The 13,760-nt window shown below is 32.2% G+C and overlaps 13 non-coding genes across 13 annotated transcripts; all 13 read right to left on the reverse strand.

Moving 5' to 3' along the window:
- Positions 1-592: 592 nt before the first annotated feature.
- Positions 593-666, reverse strand: TRNAI-AAU (transfer RNA isoleucine (anticodon AAU)). Its single transcript has one exon. It is a non-coding gene; the product is annotated as a tRNA-Ile (tRNA).
- A 1,652-nt stretch (positions 667-2,318) lies between these two features.
- TRNAI-AAU (transfer RNA isoleucine (anticodon AAU)) lies at positions 2,319-2,392 on the reverse strand. Its single transcript has one exon. It is a non-coding gene; the product is annotated as a tRNA-Ile (tRNA).
- Positions 2,393-3,181: 789 nt separating this feature from the next.
- Positions 3,182-3,255, reverse strand: TRNAI-AAU (transfer RNA isoleucine (anticodon AAU)). Its single transcript has one exon. It is a non-coding gene; the product is annotated as a tRNA-Ile (tRNA).
- A 789-nt stretch (positions 3,256-4,044) lies between these two features.
- TRNAI-AAU (transfer RNA isoleucine (anticodon AAU)) lies at positions 4,045-4,118 on the reverse strand. The gene has a single exon. It is a non-coding gene; the product is annotated as a tRNA-Ile (tRNA).
- A 1,652-nt stretch (positions 4,119-5,770) lies between these two features.
- On the reverse strand, positions 5,771-5,844 carry TRNAI-AAU (transfer RNA isoleucine (anticodon AAU)). Its single transcript has one exon. It is a non-coding gene; the product is annotated as a tRNA-Ile (tRNA).
- Positions 5,845-6,633: 789 nt separating this feature from the next.
- On the reverse strand, positions 6,634-6,707 carry TRNAI-AAU (transfer RNA isoleucine (anticodon AAU)). The gene has a single exon. It is a non-coding gene; the product is annotated as a tRNA-Ile (tRNA).
- A 789-nt stretch (positions 6,708-7,496) lies between these two features.
- On the reverse strand, positions 7,497-7,570 carry TRNAI-AAU (transfer RNA isoleucine (anticodon AAU)). The gene has a single exon. It is a non-coding gene; the product is annotated as a tRNA-Ile (tRNA).
- A 789-nt stretch (positions 7,571-8,359) lies between these two features.
- TRNAI-AAU (transfer RNA isoleucine (anticodon AAU)) lies at positions 8,360-8,433 on the reverse strand. The gene has a single exon. It is a non-coding gene; the product is annotated as a tRNA-Ile (tRNA).
- A 788-nt stretch (positions 8,434-9,221) lies between these two features.
- Positions 9,222-9,295, reverse strand: TRNAI-AAU (transfer RNA isoleucine (anticodon AAU)). The gene has a single exon. It is a non-coding gene; the product is annotated as a tRNA-Ile (tRNA).
- A 789-nt stretch (positions 9,296-10,084) lies between these two features.
- Positions 10,085-10,158, reverse strand: TRNAI-AAU (transfer RNA isoleucine (anticodon AAU)). Its single transcript has one exon. It is a non-coding gene; the product is annotated as a tRNA-Ile (tRNA).
- Positions 10,159-10,947: 789 nt separating this feature from the next.
- Positions 10,948-11,021, reverse strand: TRNAI-AAU (transfer RNA isoleucine (anticodon AAU)). Its single transcript has one exon. It is a non-coding gene; the product is annotated as a tRNA-Ile (tRNA).
- Positions 11,022-12,671: 1,650 nt separating this feature from the next.
- TRNAI-AAU (transfer RNA isoleucine (anticodon AAU)) lies at positions 12,672-12,745 on the reverse strand. The gene has a single exon. It is a non-coding gene; the product is annotated as a tRNA-Ile (tRNA).
- Positions 12,746-13,534: 789 nt separating this feature from the next.
- Positions 13,535-13,608, reverse strand: TRNAI-AAU (transfer RNA isoleucine (anticodon AAU)). The gene has a single exon. It is a non-coding gene; the product is annotated as a tRNA-Ile (tRNA).
- Positions 13,609-13,760: the final 152 nt, after the last annotated feature.

The raw sequence follows: 13,760 nt of genomic DNA on the forward strand, positions 1-13,760 counted from the left end.
TTAATGTTTTTTCCATGTGTTTTAGCAATAAATAACAATTCATCACCTATATGCAATTGATTCATCTAATCATTCTATCAGCTTCCCCTCAAAGGAAATATAGACATACACATTATACAGAAGAAAATACATCTATTTTCAACATTAAAGGAGCATCAAGTATTGGCTTGGAGACTGATTGAAAGTATGTCCTTGGCATTTTTAACTTTATGCTCTACAGACTAAACTAATAGGCTCAATAAATACATAGCATACTATTGAAGAAATAGCAGATGATGAAGTGCTACCGATTGTTAACCCGGGATAGTTGGAAAGCTTATATTCAGCTGTTTACATTCATACTATCTTTATATTTCATCAACAAGACAAAACAAAAATGACCTCAATAAATTGCAATAAATAAGAGATTTAGTTACTTGGCGTTAGAACTTAGAGCCATTAATAGATATTTCAGGAGCTTTCAGAATAATAATTAATTCTACAACTATATCAAATGTATTCATCCAATCCTTCAAGCAGTGTTTGATCCAAGGTGATAAACAGTCAAAAATGAGACACAAGAAAAATTCATCTTTTTACAAACAATTAAACTTGGCCTGTACAGGGATCGAACCTGTGACCTTGGCGTTATTAGCACCACGCTCTAACCATCTGAGCTAACAGGCCGGTCTGCACAAATTCCTGGAAGTCCAGCATATGAAGAAGTGCTAATGATAGTTAACCCGGGAGATTTGGAAAGCTTAATTTCGGAGGTTTACCATGAAGTTATAAATATATAATATCAACATGAAGAAACTAATATGACTTTAGAAAAATTACAATACAAAAGAGATTTTCATACTTAGTGTTAGAACTTAGAGCCATTAATGTTTTTTCCATGTGTTTTAGCAATAAATAACAATTCATCACCTATATGCAATTGATTCATCTAATCATTCTATCAGCTTCCCCTCAAAGGAAATATAGACATACACATTATACAGAAGAAAATACATCTATTTTCAACATTAAAGGAGCATCAAGTATTGGCTTGGAGACTGATTGAAAGTATGTCCTTGGCATTTTTAACTTTATGCTCTACAGACTAAACTAATAGGCTCAATAAATACATAGCATACTATTGAAGAAATAGCAGATGATGAAGTGCTACCGATTGTTAACCCGGGATAGTTGGAAAGCTTATATTCAGCTGTTTACATTCATACTATCTTTATATTTCATCAACAAGACAAAACAAAAATGACCTCAATAAATTGCAATAAATAAGAGATTTAGTTACTTGGCGTTAGAACTTAGAGCCATTAATAGATATTTCAGGAGCTTTCAGAATAATAATTAATTCTACAACTATATCAAATGTATTCATCCAATCCTTCAAGCAGTGTTTGATCCAAGGTGATAAACAGTCAAAAATGAGACACAAGAAAAATTTATCTTTTTACAAACAATTAAACTTGGCCTGTACAGGGATCGAACCTGTGACCTTGGCGTTATTAGGACCACGCTCTAGCCATCTGAGCTAACAGGCCATTTTGCACAAATTACTGGAAGTCCAGCATATGAAGAAGTGCTAATGATAGTTAACCCGGGAGATTTGGAAAGCTTAATTTCAGAGGTTTACCATGAAGTTATAAATATATAATATCAACATGAAGAAACTTATATGACTTTAAAAAAATTACAATACAAAAGAGATTTTCATACTTAGTGTTAGAACTTAGAACCATTAATGTTTTTTCCATGTGTTTTAGCAATAAATACCAATTCATCACCTATATGCAATTGATTCATTTAATCATTCTATCAGCTTCCCCTCAAAGGAAATATAGAGATACACATGATACAGAAGAAAATACATCTATTTTCAACATTAAAGGAGCATCAAGTATTGGCTTGGAGATGGATTGAAAGTATGTCCTTGGCATTTTTAACTTTATGCTCTGAAGACTAAACTAATAGGCTCACTAAATATATAGCATACTATTGAAGAAATAGCAGATGATGAAGTGCTACTGATTGTTAACCCGGGATAGTTGGAAAGCTTATATTCAGCTGTTTACATTCATACTATTTTTATATTTTATCAACAAGACAAAACAAAAATGACCTCAATAAATTGCAATAAATAAGAGATTTAGTTACTTGGCGTTAGAACTTAGAACCATTAATAGATATTCCAGGAGCTTTCAGAATAATAATTAATTCTACAACTATATCAAATGTATTCATCCAATCCTTCAAGCAGCATTTGATCCAAGGTGATAAACAGTCAAAAATGAGACACAAGAAAAATTAATCTTTTTTCAAACAATTAAACTTGGCCTGTACAGGGATCGAACCTGTGACCTTGGCGTTATTAGCACCACGCTCTAACCATCTGAGCTAACAGGCCGGTCTGCACAAATTCCTGGAAGTCCAGCATATGAAGAAGTGCTAATGATAGTTAACCCGGGAGATTTGGAAAGCTTAATTTCGGAGGTTTACCATGAAGTTATAAATATATAATATCAACATGAAGAAACTAATATGACTTTAGAAAAATTACAATACAAAAGAGATGTTCATACTTAGTGTTAAAACTTAGAGCCATTAATGTTTTTTCCATGTGTTTTAGCAATAAATAACAATTCATCACCTATATGCAATTGATTCATCTAATCATTGTGTCAGCTTCCCCTCGAAGGAAATATAGACATACAAATGATACTGAAGAAAATACATCTATTTTCAACATTATGGGAGCATCAAGTATTGGCTTAGAGACTGATTGAAAGTATGTTCTTGGCATTGTTAACTTTATGCTCTAAAGACTAAACTAATAGGCTCAATAAATATATAGCATACTATTGAAGAAATAGCAGATGATGAAGTGCTACCGATTGTTAACCCGGGATAGTTGGAAAGCTTATATTCAGCTGTTTACATTCATACTATCTTTATATTTCATCAACAAGACAAAACAAAAATGACCTCAATAAATTGCAATAAATAAGAGATTTAGTTACTTGGCGTTAGAACTTAGAACCATTAATAGATATTCCAGGAGCTTTCAGAATAATAATTAATTCTACAACTATATCAAATGCATTCATACAATCCTTCAAGCAGCGTTTGATCCAAGGTGATAAACAGTCAAAAATGAGACACAAGAAAAATGAATCTTTTTTCAAACAATTAAACTTGGCCTGTACAGGGATCGAACCTGTGACCTTGGCGTTATTAGCACCACGCTCTAACCATCTGAGCTAACAGGCCATTTTGAACAAATTCCTGGAAGTCCTGCATATGAAGAAGTGCTAATGATAGTTAACCCGGGAGATTTGGAAAGCTTAATTTCGGAGGTTTACCATGAAGTTATAAATATATAATATCAACATGAAGAAACTAATATGACTTTAGAAAAATTACAATACAAAAGAGATTTTCATACTTAGTGTTAGAACTTAGAACCATTAATGTTTTTTCCATGTGTTTTAGCAATAAATAACAATTCATCACCTATATGCAATTGATTCATCTAATCATTCTATCAGCTTCCCCTCAAAGGAAATATAGACATACACATTATACAGAAGAAAATACATCTATTTTCAACATTAAAGGAGCATCAAGTATTGGCTTGGAGACTGATTGAAAGTATGTCCTTGGTATTTTTAACTTTATGCTCTACAGACTAAACTAATAGGCTCAATAAATACATAGCATACTATTGAAGAAATAGCAGATGATGAAGTGCTACCGATTGTTAACCCGGGATAGTTGGAAAGCTTATATTCAGCTGTTTACATTCATACTATCTTTATATTTCATCAACAAGACAAAACAAAAATGACCTCAATAAATTGCAATAAATAAGAGATTTAGTTACTTGGCGTTAGAACTTAGAGCCATTAATAGATATTTCAGGAGCTTTCAGAATAATAATTAATTCTACAACTATATCAAATGTATTCATCCAATCCTTCAAGCAGTGTTTGATCCAAGGTGATAAACAGTCAAAAATGAGACACAAGAAAAATTCATCTTTTTACAAACAATTAAACTTGGCCTGTACAGGGATCGAACCTGTGACCTTGGCGTTATTAGCACCACGCTCTAACCATCTGAGCTAACAGGCCCGTCTGCACAAATTCCTGGAAGTCCAGCATATGAAGAAGTGCTAATGATAGTTAACCCGGGAGATTTGGAAAGCTTAATTTCGGAGGTTTACCATGAAGTTATAAATATATAATATCAACATGAAGAAACTAATATGACTTTAGAAAAATTACAATACAAAAGAGATTTTCATGCTTAGTGTTAGAACTTAGAGCCATTAATGTTTTTTCCATGTGTTTTAGCAATAAATAACAATTCATCACCTATATGCAATTGATTCATCTAATCATTCTATCAGCTTCCCCTCAAAGGAAATATAGACATACACATTATACAGAAGAAAATACATCTATTTTCAACATTAAAGGAGCATCAAGTATTGGCTTGGAGACTGATTGAAAGTATGTCCTTGGCATTTTTAACTTTATGCTCTACAGACTAAACTAATAGGCTCAATAAATACATAGCATACTATTGAAGAAATAGCAGATGATGAAGTGCTACCGATTGTTAACCCGGGATAGTTGGAAAGCTTATATTCAGCTGTTTACATTCATACTATCTTTATATTTCATCAACAAGACAAAACAAAAATGACCTCAATAAATTGCAATAAATAAGAGATTTAGTTACTTGGCGTTAGAACTTAGAGCCATTAATAGATATTTCAGGAGCTTTCAGAATAATAATTAATTCTACAACTATATCAAATGTATTCATCCAATCCTTCAAGCAGTGTTTTATCCAAGGTGATAAACAGTCAAAAATGAGACACAAGAAAAATTTATCTTTTTACAAACAATTAAACTTGGCCTGTACAGGGATCGAACCTGTGACCTTGGCGTTATTAGCACCACGCTCTAGCCATCTGAGCTAACAGGCCATTTTGCACAAATTACTGGAAGTCCAGCATATGAAGAAGTGCTAATGATAGTTATCCCAGGAGATTTGGAAAGCTTAATTTCAGAGGTTTACCATGAAGTTATAAATATATAATATCAACATGAAGAAACTTATATGACTTTAAAAAAATTACAATACAAAAGAGATTTTCATACTTAGTGTTAGAACTTAGAACCATTAATGTTTTTTCCATGTGTTTTAGCAATAAATAACAATTCATCACCTATATGCAATTGATTCATTTAATCATTCTATCAGCTTCCCCTCAAAGGAAATATAGAGATACACATGATACAGAAGAAAATACATCTATTTTCAACATTAAAGGAGCATCAAGTATTGGCTTGGAGACGGATTGAAAGTATGTCCTTGGCATTTTTAACTTTATGCTCTGAAGACTAAACTAATAGGCTCACTAAATATATAGCATACTATTGAAGAAATAGCAGATGATGAAGTGCTACCGATTGTTAACCCGGGATAGTTGGAAAGCTTATATTCAGCTGTTTACATTCATACTTTTTTTATATTTCATCAACAAGACAAAACAAAAATGACCTCAATAAATTGCAATAAATAAGAGATTTATTTACTTGGTGTTAGAACTTAGAACAATTAATAGATATTTCAGGAGCTTTCAGAATAATAATTAATTCTACAACTATATCAAATGTATTCATCCAATCCTTCAAGCAGCATTTGATCCAAGGTGATAAACAGTCAAAAATGAGACACAAGAAAAATTAATATTTTTTCAAACAATTAAACTTGGCCTGTACAGGGATCGAACCTGTGACCTTGGCGTTATTAGCACCACGCTCTAACCATCTGAGCTAACAGGCCGGTCTGCACAAATTCCTGGAAGTCCAGCATATGAAGAAGTGCTAATGATAGTTAACCCGGGAGATTTGGAAAGCTTAATTTCGGAGGTTTACCATGAAGTTATAAATATATAATATCAACATGAAGAAACTAATATGACTTTAGAAAAATTACAATACAAAAGAGATTTTCATACTTAGTGTTAGAACTTAGAGCCATTAATGTTTTTTCCATGTGTTTTAGCAATAAATAACAATTCATCACCTATATGCAATTGATTCATCTAATCATTGTGTCAGCTTCCCCTCGAAGGAAATATAGACATACAAATGATACTGAAGAAAATACATCTATTTTCAACATTAAAGGAGCATCAAGTATTGGCTTAGAGACTGATTGAAAGTATGTTCTTGGCATTGTTAACTTTATGCTCTAAAGACTAAACTAATAGGCTCAATAAATATATAGCATACTATTGAAGAAATAGCAGATGATGAAGTGCTACCGATTGTTAACCCGGGATAGTTGGAAAGCTTATATTCAGCTGTTTACATTCATACTATCTTTATATTTCATCAACAAGACAAAACAAAAATGACCTCAATAAATTGCAATAAATAAGAGATTTAGTTACTTGGCGTTAGAACTTAGAACCATTAATAGATATTCCAGGAGCTTTCAGAATAATAATTAATTCTACAACTATATCAAATGCATTCATCCAATCCTTCAAGCAGCGTTTGATCCAAGGTGATAAACAGTCAAAAATGAGACACAAGAAAAATTAATCTTTTTTCAAACAATTAAACTTGGCCTGTACAGGGATCGAACCTGTGACCTTGGCGTTATTAGCACCACGCTCTAACCATCTGAGCTAACAGGCCATTTTGAACAAATTCCTGGAAGTCCTGCATATGAAGAAGTGCTAATGATAGTTAACCCGGGAGATTTGGAAAGCTTAATTTCGGAGGTGTACCATGAAGTTATAAATATAAATTATCAACATGAAGAAACTAATATGACTTTAGAAAAATTACAATACAAAAGAGATTTTCATACTTAGTGTTAGAACTTAGAACCATTAATGTTTTTTCCATGTGTTTTAGCAATAAATAACAATTCATCACCTATATGCAATTGATTCATCTAATCATTCTATCAGCTTCCCCTCAAAGGAAATATAGACATACACATTAAACAGAAGAAAATACATCTATTTTCAACATTAAAGGAGCATCACTTATTGGCTTGGAGACTGATTGAAAGTATGTCCTTGGCATTTTTAACTTTATGCTCTAAAGACTAAACTGATAGGCTCACTAAATATATAGCATACTATTGAAGAAATAGCAGATGATGAAGTGCTACTGATTGTTAACCCGGGATAGTTGGAAAGCTTATATTCAGCTGTTTACATTCATACTATCTTTATATTTCATCAACAAGACAAAACAAAAATGACCTCAATAAATTGCAATAAATAAGAGATTTAGTTACTTGGCGTTAGAACTTAGAACCAATTATAGATATTCCAGGAGCTTTCAGAATGATAATTAATTCTACAACTATATCAAATGTATTCATCCAATCCTTCAAGTAGCTTTTGATCCAAGGTGATAAACAGTCAAAAATGAGACACAAGAAACATTTATCTTTTTACAAACAATTTAACTTGGCCTGTACAGGGATCGAACCTGTGACCTTGGCGTTATTAGCACCATGCTCTAACCATCTGAGCTAACAGGCCATTTTGCACAAATTACTGGAAGTCCAGCATATGAAGAAGTGCTAATGATAGTTATCCCAGGAGATTTGGAAAGCTTAATTTCAGAGGTTTACCATGAAGTTATAAATATATAATATCAACATGAAGAAACTTATATGACTTTAAAAAAATTACAATACAAAAGAGATTTTCATACTTAGTGTTAGAACTTAGAACCATTAATGTTTTTTCCATGTGTTTTAGCAATAAATAACAATTCATCACCTATATGCAATTGATTCATTTAATCATTCTATCAGCTTCCCCTCAAAGGAAATATAGAGATACACATGATACAGAAGAAAATACATCTATTTTCAACATTAAAGGAGCATCAAGTATTGGCTTGGAGACGGATTGAAAGTATGTCCTTGGCATTTTTAACTTTATGCTCTGAAGACTAAACTAATAGGCTCACTAAATATATAGCATACTATTGAAGAAATAGCAGATGATGAAGTGCTACCGATTGTTAACCCGGGATAGTTGGAAAGCTTATATTCAGCTGTTTACATTCATACTTTTTTTATATTTCATCAACAAGACAAAACAAAAATGACCTCAATAAATTGCAATAAATAAGAGATTTAGTTACTTGGCGTTAGAACTTAGAACAATTAATAGATATTTCAGGAGCTTTCAGAATAATAATTAATTCTACAACTATATCAAATGTATTCATCCAATCCTTCAAGCAGCATTTGATCCAAGGTGATAAACAGTCAAAAATGAGACACAAGAAAAATTAATATTTTTTCAAACAATTAAACTTGGCCTGTACAGGGATCGAACCTGTGACCTTGGCGTTATTAGCACCACGCTCTAACCATCTGAGCTAACAGGCCGGTCTGCACAAATTCCTGGAAGTCCAGCATATGAAGAAGTGCTAATGATAGTTAACCCGGGAGATTTGGAAAGCTTAATTTCGGAGGTTTACCATGAAGTTATAAATATATAATATCAACATGAAGAAACTAATATGACTTTAGAAAAATTACAATACAAAAGAGATTTTCATACTTAGTGTTAGAACTTAGAGCCATTAATGTTTTTTCCATGTGTTTTAGCAATAAATAACAATTCATCACCTATATGCAATTGATTCATCTAATCATTGTGTCAGCTTCCCCTCGAAGGAAATATAGACATACAAATGATACTGAAGAAAATACATCTATTTTCAACATTAAAGGAGCATCAAGTATTGGCTTAGAGACTGATTGAAAGTATGTTCTTGGCATTGTTAACTTTATGCTCTAAAGACTAAACTAATAGGCTCAATAAATATATAGCATACTATTGAAGAAATAGCAGATGATGAAGTGCTACCGATTGTTAACCCGGGATAGTTGGAAAGCTTATATTCAGCTGTTTACATTCATACTATCTTTATATTTCATCAACAAGACAAAACAAAAATGACCTCAATAAATTGCAATAAATAAGAGATTTAGTTACTTGGCGTTAGAACTTAGAACCATTAATAGATATTCCAGGAGCTTTCAGAATAATAATTAATTCTACAACTATATCAAATGCATTCATCCAATCCTTCAAGCAGCGTTTGATCCAAGGTGATAAACAGTCAAAATGAGACACAAGAAAAATTAATCTTTTTTCAAACAATTAAACTTGGCCTGTACAGGGATCGAACCTGTGACCTTGGCGTTATTAGCACCACGCTCTAACCATCTGAGCTAACAGGCCATTTTGAACAAATTCCTGGAAGTCCTGCATATGAAGAAGTGCTAATGATAGTTAAACAGGGAGATTTGGAAAGCTTAATTTCGGAGGTGTACCATGAAGTTATAAATATAAATTATCAACATGAAGAAACTAATATGACTTTAGAAAAATTACAATACAAAAGAGATTTTCATACTTAGTGTTAGAACTTAGAACCATTAATGTTTTTTCCATGTGTTTTAGCAATAAATAACAATTCATCACCTATATGCAATTGATTCATCTAATCATTCTATCAGCTTCCCCTCAAAGGAAATATAGACATACACATTAAACAGAAGAAAATACATCTATTTTCAACATTAAAGGAGCATCACTTATTGGCTTGGAGACTGATTGAAAGTATGTCCTTGGCATTTTTAACTTTATGCTCTAAAGACTAAACTGATAGGCTCACTAAATATATAGCATACTATTGAAGAAATAGCAGATGATGAAGTGCTACTGATTGTTAACCCGGGATAGTTGGAAAGCTTATATTCAGCTGTTTACATTCATATTATCTTTATATTTCATCAACAAGACAAAACAAAAATGACCTCAATAAATTGCAATAAATAAGAGATTTAGTTACTTGGCGTTAGAACTTAGAACCAATTATAGATATTCCAGGAGCTTTCAGAATGATAATTAATTCTACAACTATATCAAATGTATTCATCCAATCCTTCAAGTAGCTTTTGATCCAAGGTGATAAACAGTCAAAAATGAGACACAAGAAACATTTATCTTTTTACAAACAATTTAACTTGGCCTGTACAGGGATCGAACCTGTGACCTTGGCGTTATTAGCACCATGCTCTAACCATCTGAGCTAACAGGCCATTTTGCACAAATTACTGGAAGTCCAGCATATGAAGAAGTGCTAATGATAGTTATCCCAGGAGATTTGGAAAGCTTAATTTCAGAGGTTTACCATGAAGTTATAAATATATAATATCAACATGAAGAAACTTATATGACTTTAAAAAAATTACAATACAAAAGAGATTTTCATACTTAGTGTTAGAACTTAGAACCATTAATGTTTTTTCCATGTGTTTTAGCAATAAATAACAATTCATCACCTATATGCAATTGATTCATTTAATCATTCTATCAGCTTCCCCTCAAAGGAAATATAGAGATACACATGATACAGAAGAAAATACATCTATTTTCAACATTAAAGGAGCATCAAGTATTGGCTTGGAGACGGATTGAAAGTATGTCCTTGGCATTTTTAACTTTATGCTCTGAAGACTAAACTAATAGGCTCACTAAATATATAGCATACTATTGAAGAAATAGCAGATGATGAAGTGCTACCGATTGTTAACCCGGGATAGTTGGAAAGCTTATATTCAGCTGTTTACATTCATACTTTTTTTATATTTCATCAACAAGACAAAACAAAAATGACCTCAATAAATTGCAATAAATAAGAGATTTAGTTACTTGGCGTTAGAACTTAGAACAATTAATAGATATTTCAGGAGCTTTCAGAATAATAATTAATTCTACAACTATATCAAATGTATTCATCCAATCCTTCAAGCAGCATTTGATCCAAGGTGATAAACAGTCAAAAATGAGACACAAGAAAAATTAATATTTTTTCAAACAATTAAACTTGGCCTGTACAGGGATCGAACCTGTGACCTTGGCGTTATTAGCACCACGCTCTAACCATCTGAGCTAACAGGCCGGTCTGCACAAATTCCTGGAAGTCCAGCATATGAAGAAGTGCTAATGATAGTTAACCCGGGAGATTTGGAAAGCTTAATTTCGGAGGTTTACCATGAAGTTATAAATATATAATATCAACATGAAGAAACTAATATGACTTTAGAAAAATTACAATACAAAAGAGATTTTCATACTTAGTGTTAGAACTTAGAGCCATTAATGTTTTTTCCATGTGTTTTAGCAATAAATAACAATTCATCACCTATATGCAATTGATTCATCTAATCATTGTGTCAGCTTCCCCTCGAAGGAAATATAGACATACAAATGATACTGAAGAAAATACATCTATTTTCAACATTAAAGGAGCATCAAGTATTGGCTTAAAGACTGATTGAAAGTATGTTCTTGGCATTGTTAACTTTATGCTCTAAAGACTAAACTAATAGGCTCAATAAATATATAGCATACTATTGAAGAAATAGCAGATGATGAAGTGCTACCGATTGTTAACCCGGGATAGTTGGAAAGCTTATATTCAGCTGTTTACATTCATACTATCTTTATATTTCATCAACAAGACAAAACAAAAATGACCTCAATAAATTGCAATAAATAAGAGATTTAGTTACTTGGCGTTAGAACTTAGAACCATTAATAGATATTCCAGGAGCTTTCAGAATAATAATTAATTCTACAACTATATCAAATGCATTCATCCAATCCTTCAAGCAGCGTTTGATCCAAGGTGATAAACAGTCAAAAATGAGACACAAGAAAAATTAATCTTTTTTCAAACAATTGAACTTTGCCTGTACAGGGATCGAACCTGTGACCTTGGCGTTATTAGCACCACGCTCTAACCATCTGAGCTAACAGGCCATTTTGCACAAATTCCGGAAGTTCTGCATATGAAGAAGTGCTAATGATAGTTAACCCGGGAGATTTGGAAAGCTTAATTTCGGAGGTGTACCATGAAGTTATAAATATAAATTATCAACATGAAGAAACTTATATGACTTTAAAAAAATTACAATACAAAAGAGATTTTCATACTTAGTGTTAGAACTTAGAACCATTAATGTTTTTCCATGTGTTTTAGCAATAAATAACAATTCATCACCTATATGCAATTGATTCATCTAATCATTCTATCAGCTTCTCCTCAAAGGAAATATAGACATACACATTATACAGAAGAAAATACATCTATTTTCAACATTAAAGGAGCATCACTTATTGGCTTGGAGACTGATTGAAAGTATGTCCTTGGCATTTTTAACTTTATGCTCTAAAGACTAAACTAATAGGCTCACTAAATATATAGCATACTATTGAAGAAATAGCAGATGATGAAGTGCTACTGATTGTTAACCCGGGATAGTTGGAAAGCTTCTATTCAGCTGTTTACATTCATACTATCTTTATATTTCATCAACAAGACAAAACAAAAATGAACTCAATAAATTGCAATAAATAAGAGATTTAGTTACTTGGCGTTAGAACTTAGAACCAATTATAGATATTCCAGGAGCTCTCAGAATGATAATTAATTCTACAACTATATCAAATGTATTCATCCAATCCTTCAAGCAGCGTTTGATCCAAGGTGATAAACAGTCAAAAATGAGACACAAGAAACATTTATCTTTTTACAAACAATTAAACTTGGCCTGTACAGGGATCGAACCTGTGACCTTGGCGTTATTAGCACCACGCTCTAACCATCTGAGCTAACAGGCCATTTTGCACAAATTCCTGGAAGTCCAGCATATGAAGAAGTGCTAATGATAGTTAACCCGGGAGATTTGGAAAGCTTAATTTCAGAGGTTTGCCATGAAGTTATAAATATATAATATCAACATGAAGAAACTTATATGACTTTAAAAAAATTACAATACAAAAGAGATTTTCATACTTAGTGTTAGAACTTAGAACCATTAATGTTTTTTCCATGTGTTTTAGCAATAAATAACAATTCATCACCTATATGCAATTGATTCATCTATACATTCTATTAGCTTCCCCTCAAAGGAAATATAGACATACACATTATACAGAAGAAAATACATCTATTTTCAACATTAAAGGAGCATCAAGTATTGGCTTGAAGACTGATTGAAAGTATGTCCTTGGCATTTTTAACTTTATGCTCTACAGACTAAACTAATAGGCTCAATAAATACATAGCATACTATTGAAGAAATAGCAGATGATGAAGTGCTACCGATTGTTAACCCGGGATAGTTGGAAAGCTTATATTCAGCTGTTTACATTCATACTATCTTTATATTTCATCAACAAGACAAAACAAAAATGACCTCAATAAATTGCAATAAATAAGAGATTTAGTTACTTGGCGTTAGAACTTAGAACCATTAATAGATATTTCAGGAGCTTTCAGAATAATAATTAATTCTACAACTATATCAAATGTATTCATCCAATCCTTCAAGCAGCGTTTGATCCAAGGTGATAAACAGTCAAAAATGAGACACAAGAAACATTTATCTTTTTACAAACAATTAAACTTGGCCTGTACAGGGATCGAACCTGTGACCTTGGCGTTATTAGCACCACGCTCTAACCATCTGAGCTAACAGGCCATTTTGCACAAATTACTGGAAGTCCAGCATATGAAGAAGTGCTAATGATAGTTAACCCGGGAGATTTGGAAAGCTTAATTTCAGAGGTTTACCATGAAGTTATAAATGTATAATATCAACATGAAGAAACTTATATGACTTTAAAAAAATTA

This window comes from Lissotriton vulgaris, chromosome 4_1, assembly GCF_964263255.1.
Source record: "Lissotriton vulgaris chromosome 4_1, aLisVul1.2, whole genome shotgun sequence".
Lineage (NCBI taxonomy): Eukaryota > Metazoa > Chordata > Amphibia > Caudata > Salamandridae > Lissotriton > Lissotriton vulgaris.